This window comes from Schistocerca gregaria, chromosome 3 (assembly GCF_023897955.1).
Source record: "Schistocerca gregaria isolate iqSchGreg1 chromosome 3, iqSchGreg1.2, whole genome shotgun sequence".
Classification (NCBI taxonomy): Eukaryota; Metazoa; Arthropoda; class Insecta; order Orthoptera; family Acrididae; genus Schistocerca; species Schistocerca gregaria.
This window is the reverse complement of record NC_064922.1, coordinates 122,722,488-122,748,643: the sequence shown is the minus strand read 5'-3', so window position 1 is coordinate 122,748,643 and position 26,156 is coordinate 122,722,488. Positions and strand designations below refer to the sequence as shown.

At 42.6% G+C, this 26,156-nt stretch overlaps 1 protein-coding gene across 3 annotated transcripts in view; it reads right to left on the bottom strand.

Annotated features, from left to right (window-relative positions):
- Positions 1-26,156, bottom strand: part of LOC126355690 (calcitonin gene-related peptide type 1 receptor-like) — a 1,110,235-nt gene that overhangs the window by 829,603 nt on the left and 254,476 nt on the right. Inside the window, exon 1 of one of the 3 annotated variants that reach the window (XM_050006056.1) lies at positions 6,191-6,276. The exons of the other annotated variants lie outside the window; for them this stretch is intronic. The gene's annotated coding sequence lies outside the window, so the exon portion shown is untranslated. Of the gene's footprint in view, positions 1-6,190; positions 6,277-26,156 lie in introns of those variants that run through there. 3 annotated transcript variants of the gene reach the window in all.

The following is a 26,156-nucleotide window of genomic DNA, read 5'->3' as shown; positions in this document are numbered from 1 at the left end:
GTCTCCCTTCTATCATCATCATCATCGTCACCATCATCATCATCATACCACCCAAACATGATACCACATTATACATGCATCCATTCCACTCACCTGCATTCCACGAAGACACATACAATACAACTCTCGCACATCCGCAAGGTAAGGACCCACAGTGCGCGGAGGAGGAACACCCTTTCTGGCAGGCGGCTGAATCCACCCAGTGAGATATCCCATCCGACAGTGCTGTACGACGTTAGCATTTTTGTGAATTGCTCATAGTCAACAAGGGAACAAAGACTAAATTCTGCAGCCATCTCTTCACGAGGGATGAAACTCGACTAACGAAATAAATCTCTAATGTACTGGGTAACAGACCATTAGTATACGATCAATGGTGCAAGAAAGTGAGGAGGGACCTCAAGAGCATTCGACTGAAACAGATAGATATCTCTCGAAGTGCAGATCAATGAACAAGTACTTTATGGCCAGACAACGAATGCAACAATTTTAGGCAACAAAAAAGATGCCACGTAATTACTAGAAGTAGTCCCCAATGGCTCAAAAAATGTATTGTACCTCAACTTTTAATAATATGGCAGCGGAAAACGAAGAATAATTAACATAAAATCTCACTGCGGCCCCGACCAAACACTGATTTCTTTTATTTCATTCCCTTTTGACGTTAACCAAAAATCGCTTGAAACGCAACACTTTTCTCTGGGTGGAAAAATATGTCTGCTCTCTGTAGTCGCGCATTACGTACATACACCAAAAGAATGTAATGTTTTACCGTGTTGCCACACTACAGCTTCTCGTTGGGTACTGAAACTGTTGAAACACTTTGTTGAGTTTTTGAAACTAGTGATGGGTGCATCGAATTGTTATAATTGATTACGATGTTTCTGGTGCGTTGATTATTACAAACGAAGATATTTTAGAGATCGTTCTGAGCTCGAATTATGGCATCGACGTAAACGTGACAATGAATTTAACAATGAAATCGAAGTAGCAATTCCTGTCTTCTCTACATCGGAAATTCGTAACATGGAGAAGAGTACACGTATTTTTCTAAATGCGCTTTCGAATGACTAGATGCATGGACACTACTGAGCAGTTATTGAAAATTTGATGTTGAAAACGACAGTACAAAACTGACAATTTTTAATCCCAAAAAATTATAATATAAAGCACTTACTGATACGCATCGGTTTGGTAGGAGGGGAGGGGCGTTCTGTAATGTTCAACCACTGTGTTAATTGATAGCAAATGCGCTCCAGTTCTAGGAGTCCGTCCGTATTTAGCTTTCGACATCTAAGGACAGTATGCCAACCGTCTGAAGATGTATGTGATTTGTTTCACTTGTCTGTAGATGTCCTGTCGTGAGCAGCTGATGTGGTGTTTATAAACGCCGAAGAAAGCTCTCGGTACCAACTTTTATCTTAATTATGCGAGACTTCAACACATATCAGTAATTATTTCGTACAGTTTAAGGCAATTCAGCCTGCTTTTGAGCTATAGTCAATAACAACACTTTTATTTAGCATATAACAATAAAGATTCATTACGACCCCATTTGTTTTAAAGTAAATAAAATAATAAAAGTAAAAGGGAACTAATAATCCAAATAACACGAGATTTCTTTTAAACCACCTCTTAAACACATAATGTGTAATTACTATGCTCCAGACAGCGTCGAAATTATATTGAAGATAATTTACATTAAACTTTATTACTCAGTAATTAGTCATCAGTCTCCTGATTGTAATAATGAAGATCGTTTTATTAAAAACATTTTATTATAGAAATACGATAAAATTACGATACCGACAAAGTACTTATTACCCAAAACTTCTAATCAGGTGAACTTATTTTGTTACCCTTGAACACCTCACTTGAAACGTCCCTTTCTCCGTTTCTCGAAAACAATTTCATTTTTCGAAAAATTGAAGAAGATTTCACAAGCCAATTCTTTATTCTTGTACCCGAATTCTCATGTTCATAAATATTGGCATAGAAATGTGCTGATTTTAAAATTACGATGCTGAAAAGCTTACGTTTCGATAAAATGCTCGCGGGAAACGCGAAACTGTGAATGTGAGCATTTTAGGTTTCGACTTGTGAAAATAGTGTGCACTCGTTTGAAGATTTATGTGGTTTATCTCACTTGCCTGTAGCATTTGCGTCGTGAACAATTCTTCTGATGTTAACAAATGACGAAAAAAGCTATTCATTGAATAACAAAGTTCGCCTAGAGAACGCGTAGGAAGCAAGACGAAAAGAGTTAAACAAAATTTGATTATGATTATTTCTTCCGAACTAATTACACTGAAAATATACTGTATCATTTCATCACTGTCAGTATAGTGCAGAGCTCACACATTAAATAACGTAAGTGCATTTTACGTGTAAATATTTACGATCCGTGCAGTGATGAATATTTATACTTAAAATACTGTTACAATATTTCAGGTGTAAACTTTGTACTATGCTGACAGTGATGAAATGTTACTGTACATTTTCAGTGTACAGTGAATCCTCGTTAATCTAGCCCTCATTAAACCAGATGTGCAGTTCATCCGGATACTTATTCTTTAGTCCAGTAACTGCAAAATATTTAACATTTCGGAAGCAATAGCGTCAGCAATCGACTGCGGCAGTCATTAAATTTGCATTCAGCCAGCCGCCATATACGGATCGTGGTGCAGAATCAGTTACAAAGTAAACACTGGGTTGTACGTCACTGTAGTTTCCACTGGTATACTCTGCCAGAAACAGATGTTATTGATATAATGAAGGGCTGTGAGACGATGATAACGCTGGCCGTGATGTGATTTCTGATGACGAAGTTACCGCCTTCTATTTTTCTTCAGACAATAAAGATGGTGATGAGGCACTGGCCGACGAAGTTGTGGCTCCGTCTGGAGACAACTATGGCAGAAACAAGGGTAACAAGGCAGCCGTGCAAATGATGATTTACTAGGAACGTCAAAAAATAAATTTGTCCGAACCAATTCTGGTGCAACGCCTACGTGTGCGTGCTGTGCATGAACGACATACGAATCGGTCTCAAAGGAAACTTTCTTGTTACTTTAATGTGTAAAACTGTGGTTTCATTTGTCTGGTCAACATGTATGTGAAAATAACATATGATTTTTTTTCCCATTTGCTTGAAATACGCGTGTATTTCTATCACATTCGCCAAATATCATCCTAATTTTATACCGAATTTCCGAATTTAGATAATCCGAATGAGCTACGATCTTACTATAAAAAGTGTTGCCACATTCAATTTGTAGAACATTGCGAATTATGGATTGGTGGTTTAAAAACTGGCATGTCAAGGCCGAAAAGCTATATTGCAAAAAAATAGAAATCGGTGAAAAACACGTACATTATCAATCATTAAAGAGATATTTCCTTATGATGCATTGCGAACTAAGATCTAAATTTTTACTGTTCTTTCTCAATAAACATAACTAGCATATAGCTTCATTCAAATGGTTTGTATGGACTGTGTTTCGAAATGCATACACATTATGTATATTACATTTCGCTCGTATCTTCGCTGACCGAATGAACTGAGAGCTGTGGGCAGTGTGCGTATAGCAGAAAGCCTCCTGCTTGAAGCAGTTTGTTCTCCACTGCAAACGAAGACACTCATTGAACAAGAGGAGTCAACGGAATGACGCGCCATTAGGGTTACCGTCATACAAAGGACGAGAGGGGATCAGAACTTGAACGCTGGTCAGATACAAGCTGCGTGCCGGTAATGATACAGCAAGCGGAGTCAGTTTTCGAAGCGTAACAGTTCGGGCACTCGCTGAGGCAGTGTACGTTTAAATCATCTGCTGATGGCCGCTTCATGGTGCACAGTATTCTAACTTTCTTGGTTGACGCCATCGATACGTTCAGACGCTGATTTCGGAAGTTTCGTGTTCTCGAACAAGATTTTTGGAGCGAATGTGCATTATATTTCGAATTGTCCCCTTTTGTCGGGGACGGGGCATGGCAGCCATAAAAATGTGAACATCCCGCAGAAATCGATGAATTTGGCAACACTATGTCCCATACAGTCCGAATAAGTTGGGTTCCATTCTACCTGCAAAATTACATGTTAGGAAGAAATAGAGCTGTTCTACTGCAGTAAACTTCGATGAGATAGAAAATACAGTGTTTTTTCCAGTGTATCGTTCATCACGAAATTTTATAATACGAAATAATAAAACTTACTTTTAAAGGAGATCATATTCGCATTTGTCAGTAGAAATTACTTATTTTCACAATTACAATTTCGGCGTTTGGTCCATTTTCAAAATGTACTGCGAAACATTTTGTTTCAGCACTTTTAAGACATTAAAATCTTACGACTTCAGCCTTTTCACTATTTCTGACGATGATATTTATACATGTCGGAGGATTTTAGAGTCTGATATGTGTTGAAGCAAAATCTTCTGCTGTACCACTTAAAATGGCCTAAAGGTGAAACTGCAGTTGCAAAATAGTAATTTCTAAAGTCAAAGGCGAATATGAAGTCCTTAAAAAACTGTAGATGACTGTGAACCCAGACCATGAGAACTTATAGTGGCATCGGTCTCCTAAACACTGACCACAACATATACTCATAGATGAACTATAACCACGAGAAGAATAACACATAAGCAGTTATTTCTGAAAGAAAAAAATATATTTACATCTGGTCGTTGGGAAAAGCGGCTGTTTCTGAATAAAAAAAAAAACGTGTTTGTATCTGGTCGTTCGGAAACGCGTTGCAGCCATAGAACAACACACAGAACTTAATCTAGTATCGTTTTCATCGATCTTGAGAAGAATTTTTACCATATGAGCCGTAACAGTGTATAGAAGATTGTGTCTGAATGTGGATATCCTTGGCACGTTCCAGGGTTGTGAAAATTCTTTATAAAAGTACAAGCACGGTTGTTCTTCTTAGTGCAGGTATTTGTTCGCCAAGATCGCCCAAAATACACAATGATTAAAATTTTCAGCGAAATTAAATCACTGTCTTCTGATCATCTGCGTAGAGAAAATTTTTACAAGGCCTATCCATTGCGTCGAGTGTTCGCATTAACAGGGCACAACTTGCAGAGACGACGTTCCATAGTACCGTGTCTCGTCACACAATAAGAGAATAACTGTGCGTACACTGCGCAACAGTTACAAATAAATGCATCAGATATATACAAAATTTCTCGTGTGGTGACGTTGTTGACATCTGGTCTGGGATCGCCTCCGATACAGCTGACAGTGTCAGGTAACCATCAAATATACATGCGTTGCAAATAGACGCAGGTAGGAATCAGTTAGAGGAATCGTTATTAACCAAAATGTAAGGCAAAAGTATGGAATATCGCCTACTGTTTTAATATTTAGACTGACTTCATTCTTCGAAAATGAAAATGTACGGTAAACAACAGAATTAACACAGCTAGTGATGGGACCCTCTATGTGCTTCTGTTGGCAGATGATGTCGTTATTCCTTGAAAGAATGAGATCGATCTCCAGAGACAAGTATACCAATTGAATAAAATATTCGAGGAATATAATTTAAAAGTTCCTAGTAATATACGAAAATAACGACGTTCTGAACAAAATATCCAGTCATAACCAAAATTGTAGTAGGCTATGCAGTTTTAGAACAAATTTCTCCAATTTGTTACTATGGTGTCAATAGTACCAATAACAGAACACTTTGACATGAATTACAAAAATATACCACCAAGAAATAACGTAAAGATATGGCGGCTCCAGTCTTGACCTATGAGACTAAAATAAGCGTTACCAAAAAAAAAAAAATTAAAAAAATCTTATAAATTGACATAGCAGAGATGGAATTCAGGAGGAGGTAGAGAGACTGGAAAAGAGACATGGTTAAGCAATCAGGACAGAATAAAATATTTTCAACGTAAATGGGAAAAAATTCAAGAACTAACATGTAAACTGAAGACAGCACACCAGGAGAATGTTAGGTTGTTGAATTCAGCAGAAGATTCTGAATTCCATGCCGAATGGGAACAAAGATACTGGAAGACCTCGTAAAAGCTGTAAGTGATTTCATTTGTGAGTTCGGAACAGTCAGAGCCTAATAATCGAAGGGAAGACGACGTCGAAGTAGTATTTGTGTCCTCTCAGTTTCGTGGAGATCGTTCCTCAGTGCGTCGTTTGAAGCGCGGTGGTTGGCAGGCCTGCCTACCTTGCGCGACAGCAGCCGCCGACCCGCGGACTCGCACGCTCGCCGCTCGCACTGACCGCCAGGCCGCCGGTAGCGAGCGGGCCGCCAACACTGCGCCTGGCGCCAACACCGCGCGACACGCTAGGCAGCGCCTCCACAGACGCCGCGCAAGCAGCGCTCCGCACGGCAGCCGCCGGAAACACCCGCACTTGAGCTCCGCGCGCTCCTAGCATAAACGCGGCTGTATGTCGTAGTGAGGGGTAGAGAAGAGTGGGGAGGTGGCGGCAGAGTGCGAGGAGAGGTCCTCAGCCTCGCAAGGGCCATAAGAGAACGGGGAAAGGCGTTTCGCTCTTCACACCTTATGGCATTACCCTTGTTTGGTGTCGATTAATTAGTGTCACCCCTGCTCATAACAGCATCAGTACTCCACAAAGCCAACAGTGTAATATGAGTTAACACTAGAGCAATTTCTGAACAATCACTGCAAGCAGTTACTTCCATAAAATACCTAAAACCATGCGTGTGGAGCGATTTGAAGTGGAACGATCACATTACAATAATCGCGGGTAACACACGTTGCCAGTCAGATTGATTGGAGGACTATTCAGGAAATGTAGCCTATCAACAAAGGAAGTAGCTTACGACAACGATTCTCAATCTGTGGGCACGCGCGTGGATGACATTATTGAACAGAAAAAACTTGGCCAGGTGCGAATTGGACATAAGCTATTTTTATTTATGTTTTACACGTCAAGTTCCGTAAGACCAAATTGAGGAACAAATCTTCAAGCTCATGGAACGTGTCAGTACAGGAAATTACAACATAAAAGTAATAACAGATAAAAATTAAATGTTTATGAAACCAAAAAAAAAAAACAAGCCGTAAGTTTCAGTGAACACAGCCAACAATGTAACACAAGAATCAGCTTAATTTCTCAAGGAACTCAACAGAACAGGGAGACTGACCCATGATGAAACTCTCCCGTTTCGATTTGAAGCGCGTGGATTACTGCTAAGGTTTCTGAATTCTTGTGGTAGCTTATTGAAAATGGATGCAGCAGTATATTGCAAACCTCTCTGCACAAGAGTTTGGAAAGTCCGATACAAATGCAGGTTGGATTTTTGCCGAGCATTAATTGAGTGAAAGCTGCTTGTTCTTGGGAATAAGCTGATATTGTTAACAAGAAACGATAGCGGGGAATATATATACTGAGAGGCCAATGTCGAAATACCCAGACGAGTGAACTGGAGTCGACATGACGTTTGCGAACTTCAACCACTTATTTCCCGAACTGCCCATTTCTGATCCAAAAAATCCTTTTAGAATGGGAAGAGTTACCTCGAAGTGTAATACCATACGACGGAAGCTAATGAAAATAAGCAAAGTAGACTGTAAAGTTCGCAGGAGAGCTTCTGTAAAGTTTGGAAGGCAGGAGACGAGGTACTGGCGGAAGTAAAGCTGTGAAGACGGGGCGTAAGACGTTTTTGGCTAGCTCAGTTGGTAGAGTCTTCCCAAATTTAATAATCGTAGGTCAACGGGAAGTACCCTATGGGTTTTCATGAATGAGTCTGCATATCAAAATATGTGATATAAATGGTTATATCTTTCGAGTACATACACTTTGAGACTTCACTTTTTATTCCACCTAGGGACCGTAGATCCTAGAATATGACATAAATTCCAACTTGATACTGCCACACGTTCCCGAGAGGCTTTGAGCACTATGGGACCTAACATCTATGGTCATCAGTCCCCTAGAACTTAAAACTACTTAAACCTAACTAACGTAAGGACATCACACAACACCCAGTCATCACGAGGCAGAGAAAATCGCTGACCCCGCCGGGAATCGAACCCGGGAACCCGGGCGCGGGAAGCGAGAACGCTACCGCACGACCACGAGCTGCGGACGTTCCCGAGAGAAAGGGGCCTTAATAAACAGATGGACAGATACACAGTCGGACAAAAAATGACGAAAAAATTTATTCCCGTGTGCTATGATTACATATTAATAATTTCCAGATTTTTTTTCATTTAGTTGTACTGTGAAACCGTGCCTCTTGCCAAACTTACTATTCTACGTCAATGGGAACAACCTTAAAGGTTTTGATACGTGCGTTTTCGGTTATCAAAATATGCGACATACATGGCCGTAACTTCTGATTTCATTCGCTTAGAGTCTTCAATTTTTACAGTACCAAGGGACCGTAGACCTTAGCGGGTGACATAAATTTCAACGTGAGACGTCTACCTGTTACTGAGGGAGAGACTCTTTAGCAGTCGGACAAACACACAGACCAAAGGATGGACAGGCAGGCAGATGGACAACGAAGCGATCCTGTAAGGGATCCGGACAGAGGTACGCAACACTGTGAATGTAAAATCTGAGTAAAGTACTGAAAGGAAGACAAAAGCAGATACATGCTGACATAATAAAAAATGAAATCCGTATTTACAGTGATATAATGTATCTATAGATAAGAGTGCATCACTACTGCACAACGCAATTAACAATTAAGACTGCATCACTACTGCACAACGCAATTAACAATTAACTTCTCAGCACTAAATTGAAAACACTTTATTTATTATTAGTGGCTCCCTTCCGCCTGGGCACCCGGAGCAAAGTTTTATGAAGGAAGGTTTCGTATTAGAATAGACACTGTTTTCTTGTGTTCAGCTGAGGTCTATATTTTGTCTTCAAAGTAGCCAATGCTCTTGTTTTCAGTGCAGAAAATTCATCATCTACCCTTGCCCAAAATTCAAAAAGCGATTTCTTACGAAACTGTCTTTATATTTCGCCTATTAGCATGGTATGATATGTATCCAGTCCCGGATCTACGATATCTCCGAACAGGGGAAAAAACTTGATAGTGGCGCTCCCCCGTACCCCTCCCTCCACCTCGAGCGTTTGAGATGGGATGTCAGAAATTTAAAACAATCGATGTTGCGAAAATATGTCAATTTAGTAGCGCACATCTTTCTGAAGAGTTTGGCGCATAAAACATACATCTTCGGTCTTAAGTGTGCCAAAAGTGCAGTGCCACGCCTCTTCACACAGCATTCTTCTATCGCGTTTTGGTGTTCGTTTTTCCCGCGCGCTGTTAGGGAGTGGAATAGTGGAGAGATAGTATGATTGTGGTTCGATCAACCCTCTGCCAAGCACTTGAATGTGAATTGCAGAGTAGTCCTGTAGATGTAGATGTAGATGTATCGCAAATCGCTGTAATAGCTCTGTGGAATTCAAACTTGTAAATTTTGTAATGGAAGCCGTCGAACACATATTCATGGCACTGGGAATTAAAACGTCCTGTGGTGCATGTCCTCCTCCCAGTCGGCCAGTTTGACGGCCTACGGCCTTCAAAAGAACTCACAATTAATACTGAGTGGGATTATTTGTGACTGGGGAGTAGGAACACTTCGGAAAATTTGCACCCTTTAATGCCTTTTACGTAACAACTTTCTCTTTTGTGTGACATAAAATTAAATATAGGAAATAAAAAGCCAGTGAAGACAAGAGACAAGCTAGACCGTGCGCCACAAATTTCTTCAATCCTTTGGTCACACAATTTTTCTATATCTAATTTTGCTACAGCTTTACACGGCATGATTTCCTTTCGGCGAAAAAATCTATTGCATTTTATGTTGGGAAATAGTTTCACATTTCACTCATATGGTCCATATTCTCAATCCTGAGATCGAAAAGCCGTAACGTGAAATTTTAAATCGTCGTCTTTTTCCGTATAATTAGCGTCATTCCCCCGTTTCTTCTCCTTCCTTGTTATAATAAACAATCCTGTCAACACTAATTCTGTTACTATTCCTTCCGTTGTCAAACTTCTACTAACCCTGACAGAATCACCGGTACAGTTATCCCGCGTTTATACTTCCGTTACGCATTGTTACGTGTTCGTACAACGCGTTTTCCACTTTATTCCGAGAATAGAACTTAAGCGACTGCTAATCGGGGACCGTACAACTGGCACTTTATTGTGTAGCAATGTGTCAAAAAGTTTCCTGTCGAAGTTTCATTTTTTTGCACACACTGAAATGAAATGATCGTATGGCATTGTTGGCCGGGAGGCCCCATTCGGGGAAGTTCGCCCACCGTGTTGAAAACACTTTTTAGTTGACACCACTTCGGCGACTTGCGAGTCAGTGATGATGGAAGTCACACAACACCCAGTCCCCTGCAGGGAATTGAATCCGGGCCCCCTGCGTGGTAGGCGGTAACGCTACCGCTAAGCTAAGGAGGCGGCTTTGCATGCACTAATAAGATAATATGTGATCTCTCTAACCTTTTATTCATGTTAGTCGTTTATTTCCACTCAGGTAGTCTGAATCCATGGACTTCGCTAAAATTATAACAATGCCGATCATTCGCACACCCAATCAACCACATTCATGCGTTCGGATTTATTCGGCGCAGCTCGTACAGCCACGTCCCCTTTTTGTCTGCGGGGAAGTTTACGGGGATTTCCCTGGCACACACATCACTTACACGATGCACACATTCAAAAAAAATCAGTTCGTGATTCGTTCAGAAATCAACTCAGAATGTGTTCGTTCAAAAAAATGTTCGAAAACCAGCAGGGATGCGTTTCAAGAACACCTGAAATTACCGCCAGGGGCAGATACCCCCGTTTGTCCCTCTCCCCCCCCCCCCCCCCCCCACATACACACACTTTTAGGTCCCGGCGTATATCTATCAGGATATCTTTTTTGGCAACTGAACGACCTTTGTGGAGTATTTTGAATTGGATCTCTAGCCCACACCTAATGTGCAACCTAGTTTTCACAGCCAGAAAATATATTTCTTTAATTATTTGCCAACGTTGTTAAATGCTTCACAATGGTTGTAGAACAGTTTTTACGTGTTATCTTCAGGCTTGCAAGTTTGAAAACATTCAACACTATCACACATTGCCTTCAGGGGAATCGAATGTGGAAAACAGCCATATGTCGCATTTAACATTGTTTATTTACAGCTTTCGCTCTTCGTGTGAACAAGAGTACCATCAGTATATACACTGTAAAAGCTATTAATGGAGAGAATACGGAAAAATTTATATTGTCGTTAAGTGAAGTTCATATTTTATTTTCATTATGGTGACTTATGTTTAAAGTTGGCTGACAGCATTAAAGATAAAACTGCCTGCACTACAGTATTTAAAATTACTTTGAAAATATGTTTAGTGAACAGTAGTAAATGATAACATTTTCAGCACCAGAGATTAAATTTACTGTACAGCAGTACTTGTAACGTCCAGATATTTTGTATCCAAATTATTGTAATTTACAATTACACAAAACGAAATTTACATTTTAATCGCCTCTTTTAGGGGCGTATGTATAAACACTAATATTTTTCTCTGTTATATATTAAACGACAGAATAACAATAGTATAGGCAGGCCAGGATAAAATAAAATGTATGATACACTCACGTACAATGAGCCTATAACAGACTGTATTGTGAGATGTTTCCCAAGACAGAAAGTTAAAGATGCATTTTGAACTAGGAAGTTCCTTAGACACATACTGATACACAAAGAGAATGTACATAAGGAGAAATACAGTATTTCAGGAGTATATAAAATGAATGGCCAAAATTTTCAGAGAACGCACATTTGTCACATTGGAAGAAGGTTCAAAATACGTTGTAAGAAACATTAGAGTTGAAGTTCACAGCGAACAGCACTGGATGAACATACGAGAACATCTAAACATACACTCCTGGAAATGGAAAAAAGAACACATTGACACCGGTGTGTCAGACCAACCATACTTGCTCCGGACACTGCGAGAGGGCTGTACAAGCAATGATCACACGCACGGCACAGCGGACACACCAGGAACCGCGGTGATGGCCGTCGAATGGCGCTAGCTGCGCAGCATTTGTGCACCGCCGCCGTCAGTGTCAGCCAGTTTGCCGTGGCATACGGAGCTCCATCGCAGTCTTTAACACTGGTAGCATGCCGCGACAGCGTGGACGTGAACCGTATGTGCAGTTGACGGACTTTGAGCGAGGGCGTATAGTGGGCATGCGGGAGGCCGGGTGGACGTACCGCCGAATTGCTCAACACATGGGACGTGAGGTCTCCACAGAATATCGATGTTGTCGCCAGTGGTCGGCGGAAGGTGCACGTGCACCATCGACCTGGGACCGGACCGCAGCGACGCACGGATGCACGCCAAGACCGTAGGATCCTACGCAGTGCCGTAGGGGACCGCACCGCCACTTCCCAGCAAATTAGGGACACTGTTGCTCCTGGGGTATCGGCGAGGACCATTCGCAACCGTCTCCATGAAGCTGGGCTACGGTCCCTCACACCGTTAGGCCGTCTTCCGCTCACGCCCCAACATCGTGCAGCCCGCCTCCAGTGGTGTCGCGACAGGCGTGAATGGAGGGACGAATGGAGACGTGTCGTCTTCAGCGATGAGAGTCGCTTCTGCCTTGGTGCCAATGATGGTCGTATGCGTGTCTGGCGCCGCGCAGGTGAGCACCACAATCAGGACTGCATACGACCGAGGCACACAGGGCCAACACCCGGCATCATGGTGTGGGGAGCGATCTCCTACACTGGCCGTACACCTCTGGTGATCGTCGAGGGGACACTGAATAGTGCACGGTACATCCAAACCGTCATCGAACCAATCGTTCTACCATTCCTAGACCGGCAACCGAACTTGCTGTTCCAACAGGACAATGCACGTCCGCATGTATCCCGTGCCACCCAACGTGCTCTAGCAGGTGTAAGTCAACTACCCTGGCCAGCAAGATCTCCTGATCTGTCCCCCATTGAGCATCTTTGGGACTGGATGAAGCGTCGTCTCACGCGGTCTGCACGTCCAGCACGAACGCTGGTTCAACTGAGGCGCCAGGTGGAAATGGCATGGCAAGCCGTTCCACAGGACTACATCCAGCATCTCTACGATCGTCTCCATGGGAGAATAGCAGCCTGCATTGCTGCGAAAGGTGGATATACACTGTACTAGTGCCGACATTGTGCATGCTCTGTTGCCTGTGTCTATGTGCCTGTGGTTCTGTCAGTGTGATCATGTGATGTATCTGACCCCAAAAATGTGTCAATAAAGTTTCCCCTTCCTGGGACAATGAATTCACGGTGTTCTTATTTCAATTTCCAGGAGTGTAGATTAGATGAGATTCAAGATAGTGTCAAAATCATCCACATGGCAGATAAAGACCCTGTGCCATATATTTTGGAAGAACTGGAAATTTTCGAGGAAAAGAAGAAACATCGGCAAAATTTATTAAACACACAGAAGGAATTTAATTTGCGTGGGTGCTTCCTGTTTTTTCAAAAAGAGCTGAAGATAAGCATCTAAAGTATAATACTTGCAATATTATCCTAAAAGAAATATTTTTAAAAACAGTCATTTTGAATGTGTATTTGTAAAGATACTTTTAAATATGTATTTCATATAATGCATTTTGAAAGATATTGTAATGTTTACAGATATATTTTGAAATATAAGCGGATATATACGGATATGACAAGTCTACAAACACGCCCATAAAAGAGACCATCAAAATGTAAATTTCGTTTTCTGTAGTTATAAATTATCTTGAGATGCACTGTACCATGGACGTTAAAAGCACTACTATACAGTCAACTTAATCTTTGGCGTTCTCAATGTGGTCATTCACTGCTGCACTTTAAACGTTCTTTAGACGTAGGTATAAATACTATGGTACAGGCAGTTTTACCTTTACTGCTCTCAGCCAATTTTAAATGCAGTCTTTAGTGACGTCAGCCAACGTTAAACGCGAGTCACCATACTGGAAACGGAATATGTACTTCAAGTAACGTCAGTGTCAATTTTTCTTTATTCCTTCAGTTTACATGTTCCATAGTGTATATTCTGACGATAATGTTTTTCATTTGAAGAGCGAAACTGGTAAATAAAAAATACTAAGTTCGACTTGTGCCTGCTTTCAAAATCTTTGTTGTAATTTATTCATCTACATTAGCGAACGTTTCTAGGTTGATTTGTTTTAAATTTACGCTCCAAAATACGAATTTTCAACAAAAAGCGTAAACATTATCAATCATTTCTACCATATATGTATTTGTGTGTTGGAGATGAACGATCGAATTATTTAATTTCTCGAATATGTCGACCCAAGATATCAGTTTCATCGCAAATAAATCGTCTCGAAACTTCTCAGCTACTCGTGCGCTACCAGTAAGATACAGAGCAATAAAGAGTAGTAAGCAGATGAGGTTATTGGTGTAATTTTGATATGAAATTGACACCAAATGGATATGCAAATTAATTAAATTGATCAATTAATTACTTCCCAGACCACACCCACCCCAACCCTGAATGGCGTCATGTGGTCTTCTCAGCCTGCACGTGGGCCACACCCTCTTCCCTGCCCTCCACCACCAACGTAATTGGCCGGCATTTCGAATTTAGGCGGGAATGTCGAATTTTGGTGGCAATTTCAAATTGTAGTGGCAATTCCTTTGTGTGAGGGCTGTGCCGACATACCATACGACCCCGCACCCGGGAACCGGTGGCATATGTAAAAGGCGGTACCCTTTCCGGAACCTCCCTCCCTTCATCCATGCATCAACTTACTGGGAGGAGAGGAGAACACACGTTTTTCAAACAGTCGACAACTACGGCCAAGCGGCTCACGGGCGCTCCCCACAACGGGCTTACGCCATAGCCTCACGGACACTGCCAGCCTCGAGGACATTATCCTTCACCAACACAAAGGCAGGTATAGTTAACTAAACAAAATGAAATAAACGGACGGCCACTGCTAGGGGAACTTGTTTGTCTGGAATACAGTGACACAGCCCCCACAGGCCACCCCATGGTCAGAGTGAAGCCGTGTCCGGCAGCCACCCACAGTAGACACGCCCCCCACATCCCCAGCAGTCCACTCTTCTGTGATGGAGTACTGTTGTATATACAATACAACGCAACCCTTTCTCGCGATCTGTTAAATGTATTTCACCGAAAGGCTGGACCCCCCTGGAACAACAATGAAATTCCAGAGAACGCTCCTGATGGATTTTTCAAAAGTCAGCTGCTTGGGAAACTGGAAATCTTCTGCCTACATCGGCTTCAACCTCACACTGCAATGTTTCCAGTACAATGCGCCACCATGACCACATTGCTGGGTGCGAAGTGTTATAAACGCCTACAAAAGCTACACATACAATAGAGCGCAATACCTACATTCCTAAGAACAGAACCGAGGGCAGTTATGACTACGGGTTGTTTGTTTAAAGGGACAGCCCGACCTCTTACAGAACTTGGCCACCATGCCGTTCTCAGCACAGAACTCTAACATTTGTATTTAACATTAATTCGTCTCCTATAATAAAGCACCTATTAAAAAGGAAAAACACAACTGAGATTATAATATGTGTCTCCTATCCACGAAAATAGGCACAGTCCATTTTCTTTTAGATTTATGTGGAAAAATGGTATAGTTTTTACGCTGCACTGCAGGATACTATTCGCATCTCATTATTTTGCGACATCCAGTGAATTGCACTGCCACAGATCACAGACGATCAGAAAAGGAATGTACAACCTACATAAAATAGGGAAAAAAGTTTCACTATTTTGAAGCGAAAATTGCCGATCATCGCTGATTGTTCTCGTTAATTCAAAACCGTCACCAGAGTAAAGAAAAAGCGAGATTTTAAACACCAAAGAGAAAAACACCTATGTTAAACACTTTCTTTCAGATTCATGGACAAATTACGCGACCTGAGACTGTCTGTTAGGTTCAAATCAGTGTGTGTAAACAAACTGTCATGCCCGTGTGTGTTACCAACACGTCAGACACATGAAATAACATTAGAGAATACAGTCTTTCACGCCGTTAGGTCATGAATCCGAAAAAAAAACAGAACTATTTTACGTTCGACAACAACAGGCTAAAACTCGAGAGGACATAGCTGGTTTGTACACTACGGCAGATCTTATTTTATCAATACGATGCTACATCGTACTAGCATTTAGCGAACAAATCGTGAGAGCCTGTTTCGCCTTATGTAGGTGGGAGATATGAGAGCAGCAGCAGAAATCACTCCTGTTGACATGTCAGCTCCACGTCGAAGATTCTTACACAGTAGAGTGCAACTCAGATGAACGTGTAGAACTGTGTCAGACTTTGAGTTTCCATCAAGTGCATAACTACATAAGTCTATAGACAACCTCTATGACATTCTGTAACAATACACGGTACATGGATTTGTTTACAGACTACGAATTTCCAATAGGCAGCACTCGCTGAGCCTCATCAAGGTATGAGGTGACGAGTGCTGCTTTACGTTCGATGACCTTTCTGTGCAAAATGCGTTTATGCAGAGCATCGGAAAGATGGGAATTCTTAGGATTTATTAAAAGGCAGCTGTATAGGACAGGCAAATATCCTCGTATGTAATCAAACAACGCATGGACATGCCTGCAATATGACCATATACCTATGGTAAAATATTAAAAAAGTATGTAGAAAGACATAAAATCCATAAAAATCGAAGAAAACCTGCTACAAATACGACAAATCAATAGGACATACGTAAAATTGAGGGAAATACTACGCAATATGTAAAACTGCCGAAACAACTTGCAAAATTACTGAAATTGACTGAGATTACATTAAATTACAGAAAAAATACAACGAAGTGCGAGGAATTGAGGAGGGTTGGGGGTACCCGGCCACACAAGACCGAGGAAAGCTTAAACATTATGCTCTGTCTGCATTCACTTTTAACCCTGTCCCTCCTGATGTAAACTACGTGGCTTTTCGTAACTCACACTCCAACAACGGTGACATATGTATTATACAGGGGTGTCATATTAAACCAGGCAAGTCGTATGCATCCTGATCCGTAACTGCGTTGTCACAGATGCAGTCGAATTATATGTTTCTGAAATACGGCTGGTTGTCACAGTGTTACTCCTTAAGAATTAGAGAGAAGAATCTTTGGCTCTATCAGACGTAAATCATTACTTAGAGCGTTCTGTAGGAGAGTGGGTCTATGTCACACATATCAACACATATCACTCTTCGTAGGGTGTGTGGGGAGTACTAGAGAGATGTGGTGTTAGGATGACATTGCAATGTTATCCTACATATGATCAAAAGTAACATGAGACCAGGACAACTTTGTGAAAAAGGAATGCTACGACAGCTGTGGTACTGCTGCTGTAAACAGCAATAAGACTGCTACACCGTATTTGTCTACTGATCGTGGTGCTTACTCCCTCGCAAGAAGTTGTTGCTTCTTCGTGTGCATTTTCCTGAAGCACTGTGTGTGTGATACCTCAGTGTATCAGCAATCGAAAATATTCAAGGCTGTTTATCTTCGCTCTATTTCCTGGTGAGACATAGCCACAACCCTCAAACCAATACTACCACTATTACTAATGATATGCATGACTGACATCTACGTCTACATCTACATCCATACTCCGCAAGCCACCTGACGGTGTGTGGCGGAGGGTACCTTGAGTATCTCTGTCGGTTCTCCCTCGTATTCCAGGAAGTGTGATTGAGGGTACGTACGTTACCGACTTAAAAAGATATATAAAATCCATTAATTTCCCAAGAGACAGAACAACAATCTCCAGACTGGGCTCTAGTTGGTTTATAAGTAGCTCGAGCTATGGACACACACTGACGATGTCTTCCTATGCCGGCGAAGTGGCCGTGCGGTTCTAGGCGCTGCAGTCTGGAACCGCGAGACCGATACGGTCGCAAATTGGAATCCTGCCTGGGGCATGGATGTGTGTGATGTGCTTAGGTTTGTTAGGTTTAACTAGTTCTAAGTCCTAGGGGACTAATGACCTCAGAAGTTGAGTCCCGTAGTGCTCAGAGCCATTTGAACCATTTTTTTTTGTCTTCCTACCATACCAGAATACTATAGAAGGAAGTAGTTTTATCATCTTAAAATTTGTCACCGTTGTAAATGGGTTAATATACTTGCAGTGTCGTTGTATGACTGATGTCGGAGTATTAAGAGCGCTACATTCCGCAAGACTAATACTTCCGAAACTGCATGACTTTAAGAATATTGCATTTTTAGGTTCAGAACCGTGTAGTCACTGGAATGTGCGTTTATGCTCTATGATCATTTCTCGCATGCTGGTACCTACCTGGTACTGACTCTGGACAGTGCATTAATGCCGTACTGTTGATTACACAGTTGATTTACGTGAAATATTTCAAACTCCGTATGTTTAGACCTCCATCATGTATTAACTATACGTTCCCCTTAACCGCCTGCTATAGCAAAACAGCACTCTCATGTCTATTAGACACCGATAAGAGGTGCGACCATCTTCGACATGCACACATCTGGCTAGATTATGCTCCTTTGACAGGTGTCATGAGTAAGAATAGCGTTTCAGGAAGGATTGCTCAAGGACAGAGTGGGAAGTTCTCTCATTCTCCGACTGTATCCTAACAGTCGTAATCGTAAATTATGTGCTATGGTCGAAATGTTGGAAATATGTAGATAACCTCTTTTCATCACTATAGAGCATTGTCTGGTATACTTTGGTGCATATGGTCGAATGGATGTACTGCACACTCATCTATCTCCATTCGCAATCTATTATATGAACCTTGCAATGTAGTGGAACGGTGATGCAGCTATGATGCATACATTGGGCATTGTTCTACCGTTTCACTGACTGGCGTTGAAATTGCTGAACAGTAAGTAAAATAACTAAAACTGATCTAACTATCAACTTCAGTGTGTAGTACAGTACATCTCCCCGTATCAACGATGCCTTTGCCCATCCAGTGCGTCCACTGGGTAAACTGTTGATTACCACATAATGACTGACTGACACCACTCGGTTGAGATGGAGGGAGCCTTGGTGGAACACTGGATTTCTGATACTTGGCGCTGTGAAGCATGAGATTAAACATAGAGGTCATCATCTTCAACAGCTGTTAGGAAGCGTTCCTCAATCCTGCAGACTTTCTTTTTCTTACTTGTCACTTCTGTTCTGCTTCACATCTCCTGTGCAGCAACCTACGAAATTGGAAGTATTAACTGTATTTTTCTTACTTGTCACTTCTTTTTCCGTGTGTTTTTGCTTTTAGGAAGCATGTCCTTAGGTCAGTTAGGTTTAATTAGTTCAACGTTCTAGGTGACTGATGACCTCAGAAGTCGCATAGTGCTGAAAGCCATTTGAACCTAGTAACAGTGTTCCATAGATTTCGTGTTATTTTTAAGACTGTCCACAGACAGTTAGTGCTTATTTTCATTGTTGCCAGCAAGAAGTGTCTAGTAACCACAGTTTAGTCAGCTATCAGCCGCCATTAGTGAATTAGTAGTCTAGTTAAAAGTTGATTACTTAACTCTCTACAGCATATTGTCGATTTCTTAGGATGGATTGGATGTGTGACTGCTGTGTATGGACGCAGGAGGAGCTGGCCACTGTTGGAGAACAGCTGAACGTGCTGATGGCCACCATCAGCCGTCTTCAGGCTGCTGTCTCGGAGTGTAGAGGCAGTGGGGAGTTTGGTGTGTTCCGTCGTACACCGCAGGTGTTACATGCTTCACCAGCGATCGCTGCTGGAGAGACATCTTCATGGGGACCGGGAGCGGTTGGGCCACCCTCTCCCTAAGGGAAGTGAAGGGTTCAGCGGCGTTCGCGGCGCACGAGGCGGAGGGTCAATGTGGAGGCTGGCCATGTGGCATCGCCCGCTCTGCTTGTGAGTGAACATGTGGCCGATCCTTCAGCAAGGTCCGAGCAGACACACGGGGGGAGGTGTTTATCAGTGATTGTGAGCTCCAGTGTTAGGCGGGAGATGGAATCCCTTAGGGAAATAGCGGAAAGGTCGGGGAAGAACCCCAGTGTTCACTCTGTCTGCTTGCCGGGCAGTCTCATCCGAGATGTGGAGGAGGCCCTGCCGGTGGCGATAGAGAGCTCTGCAAATTGTTGCTCATGCCGGCACCAGTGACTCCTGCTGTCTGGGTTTAGAGTCATCCTCAATTCATACTGGCGGTTGGCGGAGTTGGTGAAGGCGGAAAGCCACGCTCGCGGGGTGGAATCTGACCTAACTATTTGTATTGTCGTTCCCAGAACAGATCGCGGTCCTCTAGTCTGGAGACAAGTGGAAGGCTTAGACGATTCTGCGGGGATCTGGGGAACAAATTTCTTGACCTCCGCTATCGGGTGGAGAAATGTTGGGTCCCCCTGAATAAGCCAGGTGTGCACAACACTCAGGAAGCGGCTACAAGGGCAGTGGAGTGCGTGTGGATTGCACATGTGGGATTTTTACGTAAGAGAATTCCCTCCCTATGCCCGACAAGACGCCTCCTGAGACGCGACAAGGTAGCAGTAGGCAAAACGCAACAGTGAATGACAATATTAATGTGGTAATAGTAAACTGTAGGAGAGTCTATAGAAAGGTCCCAGAACTGCTCTGATTAATAAACGGTCACAATGCCCACATAGTGCTAGCGACAGAAAGTTGGCTGAAACCAGATGTAAGCAGTAATGAAATTCTAAACTCAAATTGGAATGTGTACAGCAGAGACAGGCTGGACAGTGAAGGGGTAGACGTGTTTATAGCGATAAAAAGTGCAGTAGTGTCGAAGGAAATAGACGGAGATCCAAAATGTGAAATAATTTGGGCGAAGGTCACAGTTAAATTAGGCTCAAACATGGTAATTGGGTGTCCCTATAGCCCTTCTGGCTCAGCAGCTGTTGTGGCAGAACACCTGGAGGAAAAATTTGAAAAATATTTCCACTAGATTTTCCGATCATGTTATAGTTTTGGGAGGAGATTTTAATTTACCAGAAATAGACTGGGAGACTCAAACGTTTATAACGGGTGGCAGGGACAAAGAATCCAGTAAAATTTTTTAAAATGCTTTTTCTGAAAACTACCTTGAGCAGTTAAACAGAGAACCGACTCGTGGCGATAACATATTAGACCTTCTGGTGACAAACATACCCAAACTATTAGAAACAGTTAACGCAGGACAGGGAATCAGCGATCATAAAGCGGTTACAATATCTGTGGTTTCAGCCGTAGATAGAAATATGAAAAAAGATAGGAAGATTTTTCTGTTTAGCAAAAGCGACAAGAAGCAGATTTCAGAATACTTGACGGCTCAACACAAAAGTCTTATTTGAAGTACAGATAGTGCTGAGGATCGGTGGACAAAGTTCAAAACCATCGTACAATATGCATTAGATGAGTATGTGTCAACCAAGATCGCAAGAGATGGAAAAGAGCCACCGTGGTACAACAACCGAGATAGAAAACTGCTACGTAAGAAAAGGGAACTTCACAGCAAACATAAAAATAGCCAAAGCATTGCAGACAAACAAAAATTAAACGAAGCGATATGTAGTGTGAGGAGAGCTATGCGAGAGGCGTTCAATGAATTCGAAAGTAAAGTTCTAAGTGTTGACTTGGCAGAAAATCGTAAGACATTTTGGTCTCATGTCAAAGCGGTAGGTGGATCGTACCAAAATGTCCAGACACTCTGTGACCAAAATGGTACTGAAACAGAGGATGACAGACTAAAAGGCCGAAATATTAAATGTCTTCTTCCAAAGCTGTTTCACAGAGTAAAACTGCACTGTGGTTCCTTCTCTAGATTGTCGCACAGTTGACAAAATGGTAGATATCGAAATAGACGACAGAGGGATAGAGAAACAACTGAAATCGCTCCAAAGAGGAAAGGCCGCTCGATCTGATGGGATACCAGTTCGATTTTGCACAGAGTACGAGAAGGAACTTGCCTCCCTTCTTGCAGCGGTGTACCGTAGGTCTCTAGAAGAGCGTAGCGTTCCTAAAGATTGGAAAAGAGCGCAGGTCATACCCGTTTACAAGAAGGGACGTTGAGCAGATGTGCAGAGCTATAGACCTATATCTCTAACGTCCATTAGTTGCACATTTTTGGAACACGTATTATGTTCGAGTATAATGACTTTTCTTGAGACTACAAATCTACTCTGTAGGAATCAACATGGGTTTGGAAAAGACGATCATGTGAAACCCAGCTCTCGCTACTCGTCCACGAGACTCAGAGGGCCATAGGCACGGGTGCGCAGGTAGATGCCGTGCTTCTAGTTTTCCGCAAGGCGTTTGATACAGTTCCCCACAGACGTTTAATGAACCAAGTAAGAGCTTTTGGACTATCAGACCAATTGTGTGATTGGATTGAAGAGTTCATACATAGCAGGACGCAGCATGTCATTCTCAATGGAGGGAAGTCTACCGAAGTAAGAGTGATTTCAGGTGTGCCGCATGGGAGTGTCGTATGACCGTTGGTATGCACAATATACATAAATGACGTTGCGGATGACGTCGGAAGTTCACTGAGGCTTTTTGTGGATGAAGCTGCAGTATATGGAGAGATGTAGCAATCGAAAATTGAACTTGAATGCAGGAGGATCTGCAAGAATTGACGCATGGTGTAGGGAATGGCAATTGAATCTCAATGTAGACAAGTGTAATGTGCTGTGAATTGATAGAAAGAAATATCCTTTGTCATTTACCTATAATATAGCAGGTCAGCAACTGGAAGCAGTTAATTCTATAAATTATTTGTGAATAGGCACTAGGAGTGATTTAAAATGGAATACCATATAAAATTAATCGTTGGTAAAACACTTGCCAGACTGACATTCATTGGAAGAATCCTAAGCAAATGCAGTCCGAAAACAAAGGAAGTAGGTTACAGTACACTTATTCGCCCACTGCTTGAATACTGCCCACCGATTTGGGATCCGTACCACATAGGGTTGGTAGAAGAGATAGCGAAAATACAATGGAGAGCAGCGCGCTTCGTTACAGGATCATTTAGTAATCGCGAAAGCGTTTCGGAGATGATAGATAAACTCCAGTGGAAGACTCTGCAGGAGAGACGCTCAGTAGCTCGGTACGGGCTTTTGTTAAAGTTTCGAGAACATACCTTCGCCGAAGACTCAAGCAGTATATTGCTCCCTCCTACGTATATCTCGCGAAGAGTCCATCTGTGGTACCAACATTGGAGTGGTCTCTAGTATTTCCGGGTCGTCGTGTGTCGAGGGAGTGGAGCTGGGACGGAGCAGCAGTGAGGTGCGGACAGCCAGTACTCTCCCGACCGCTGGCGACACACGTGCACTGTCGGACGGAAGGATGTAGTCGCGAGAGTGCACGACCACGTCAAGGACCGCATTCAGTGAGTTTTAGTGGAATTGACTGTGATATTGTGTGTGTGTGTGTGTGTGTGTGTGTGTGTGTGTGTGTGTGTGTGTGTGTATGTATGTATGTGTCCACCTGTCGAAGTGACCTCATGGCAATAAATTGTTAGTCGACGATTTATCCTGGTATCTTTCCCGTGCCTGATTTCAGTGGTTACCACCGTTGGTTGGTCGTTCGGTCGGTCGTCACAGCGGATGACATGTATTTGGTCTTCCGACCGCTTCTGGCTTCTCTGCGTTCGTGCCGACTTATAATTCGTCCATGTTGTTTCACATTGACTGATTTTAGTATTGTGAGTTGTTGGTGGAATTGTTTTACCGGGTCCGTGTGTATCTTGTGGTTTTGAATGATCAGTTATTTGGTGAATTTGCGAACGGACATCAGGTTGTTTGGGGGCGAGCAGGTCCGTGCAGCGTGACGGCAAGCCGGGGCCGCTGGTGGCGTGCTGCCACTGCCGGATCGAGGAGGGGTAGCTGCGAGAGCGACGACCTCGTTGCACACCGAACCCTGGACGTTTTAGCTGAGTGAAGAGTTAACCTCTAATACAACCTCGACTATTCTGAGATCTCGCCTTTGGTTGGCTGGTTGTTGCTCCTAGGGCCGCTGAGCCTGGCGGCGATGAGTGAAGTGTTTCGAGGCGGTGTAATATTGCAGCCGTCTTTCTCTAATTCTTAATTGAATTTTGTATTATTCTTGTTAGTTAAGTACAACCAGCGGTATTTTCTGCCCTGTGGCGGCTAACGCCCCAATTACCTGATCTGGAGCTTAGCCTGCTTTTCTGCCAGTGTACCTTTCCTCGTCAAGTTGATGCTGTTCGACACGGCGTGTAGTTCGACAGCCTCTTGGATTGTACTGCGCATTTTTTTTTTTTTCGTAAGGTGTACCTTGTTTCTAGAGTTTCCTTTGGTCTTGGGTGTTTACTGAAGACGTAGTGCCGTCTGTCTCTTCACCCTTGCCTAAAAATATTCCATCGTTGTACCGGTGATCGGACGTTGGGCGGATTGGTTAGTCGGTTGGTCGACGCTTAAGCTGCCGCTAGTTTGAGCTGCCATCCTCTTACGTGAGTACAACTCTTGGCTGCCTGTCTCACCTTGTCTTATGTGTGAGTTACCTTCCCAGCCGACCACTGGAACACTTGCTGAGGACCACTTGTCCGGATTCCTTAGATTGTGATGTTTGTTGTAAGAGTATTAGTAATTCTCCAATTATTGTTGGTGTGGTCTTCAGCCAAGCAGTAATTTCACTTCTTTGGTGATAAGGCCTTCAGCCATATTAAAGTGAGATTTTTAAGCTAACTTGTTTTAAAAGCAAGGGATTTATTTTAAAACTGCTATTTGGAATTGTTTTTCTGACTTCTAATTAAGGCCTTCAGCCGTGTGTGACTGGAAGTTGAGAGTGGTGTTCAGCCGAGCGGTAATTTCATTTCTTCTATAAGAAAGCCTTCAGGCGTTTTACAGTTGTTTTAGAACGAAATATTTATCTTGATCTGTGATGTTTGGAGTTGTTCTTCTGACTCCTAATTCAGGCGTTCAACCGTTATACAGTCAATTGTTTTTTTCTTAAGAGATTGTTTTAAAATTTTAATTTCTTTAAATAAATTTTACGTATTTGTTGTGCAACCGAGAGTAACTGATTACCGCCCCCTCCACAATCTTAACCTCATCGTGCCCCATCTTGAGAAACCAGCTCTCAATAACAGTACCTCTTTCAATTTGTACTACCTCATGCGTGTTGTGAATAGGACCTACCGGCGATGGTCAACAGCGGAACAGTAATCACATAGGTGACCGCAAGATGAGGGAGTAATACTCTTCGAAATGGACCACCTAGACATTCGCTACCCTGTCGCTGGAGCAGATGAGATTAACTGCTGGAAGCGTACGGATAACTCTCCCAGTTTCCATATGCTGCGATGTCTTCCCCTTTTTTGTCAGTGAGAAATATCGCCTCTGTGTTTTATTTCTGCCAACCTGTGTGTTGTGGTAGCTCCATACTTTACACCATGCAGTGCTCAGCTTCCTGTGACAGCCAATGAACCAAAACGTGTTAATGTCGGTTTAGCAGCAGCTGACACACACCTCCAGCTCATGGTAGAAAAAAAAGTGCAAAGTGTACGACGGTGTATACTGATTGAATGTGTTACAACAGAAAAAACAGTGTATTAAACGGCTTATGAAGTAACAATACGGGAACCCTCTCGTGTGATTTATAGTCTGTTGGATATGGTCCTCCTACAGAACAGATGATAACATTTTACACTGGTCTGAGGAAGCGACTTCGATCATGAGCCATCTGCTGCAGTGGACCAATTCCCGTGTATTTAATTGGATCTCCACATAGGGTTAATGCCAGAAAACACAATGTATTTGTTTCAGGTATATCAGAAGAAAGGGATGCAGTAATATTCTCTAACGGATGAGGTTAGCGGAGTTTTTATAGTTAAGTAGGTTTTCTCTGTTGGATAGTATAAAATACTGAGGTGGGAGAAAATGTTTGGGCGACTGACATGAATGCAGCCGGAGAGGTGCATATCTCCTTCAGGCTGCGGTAGCTGTATGTAGTTTGGAGATGTATCGCAATACAGTAGCAAATCCTCCTTCATCTTCAATGCCCTGTATGATGTGGAGACTTCCTAATTTTGCCAACAAGACACACTGCCATAAGTGCTTGTAGTATCTTTCTACTACCTTCTGTTGCAGGGCAAAGCTTAGTACGAGTGTGCTGGCATTACACATTGCACACGGTTGGAGGAGCTACAACATGTTCTCA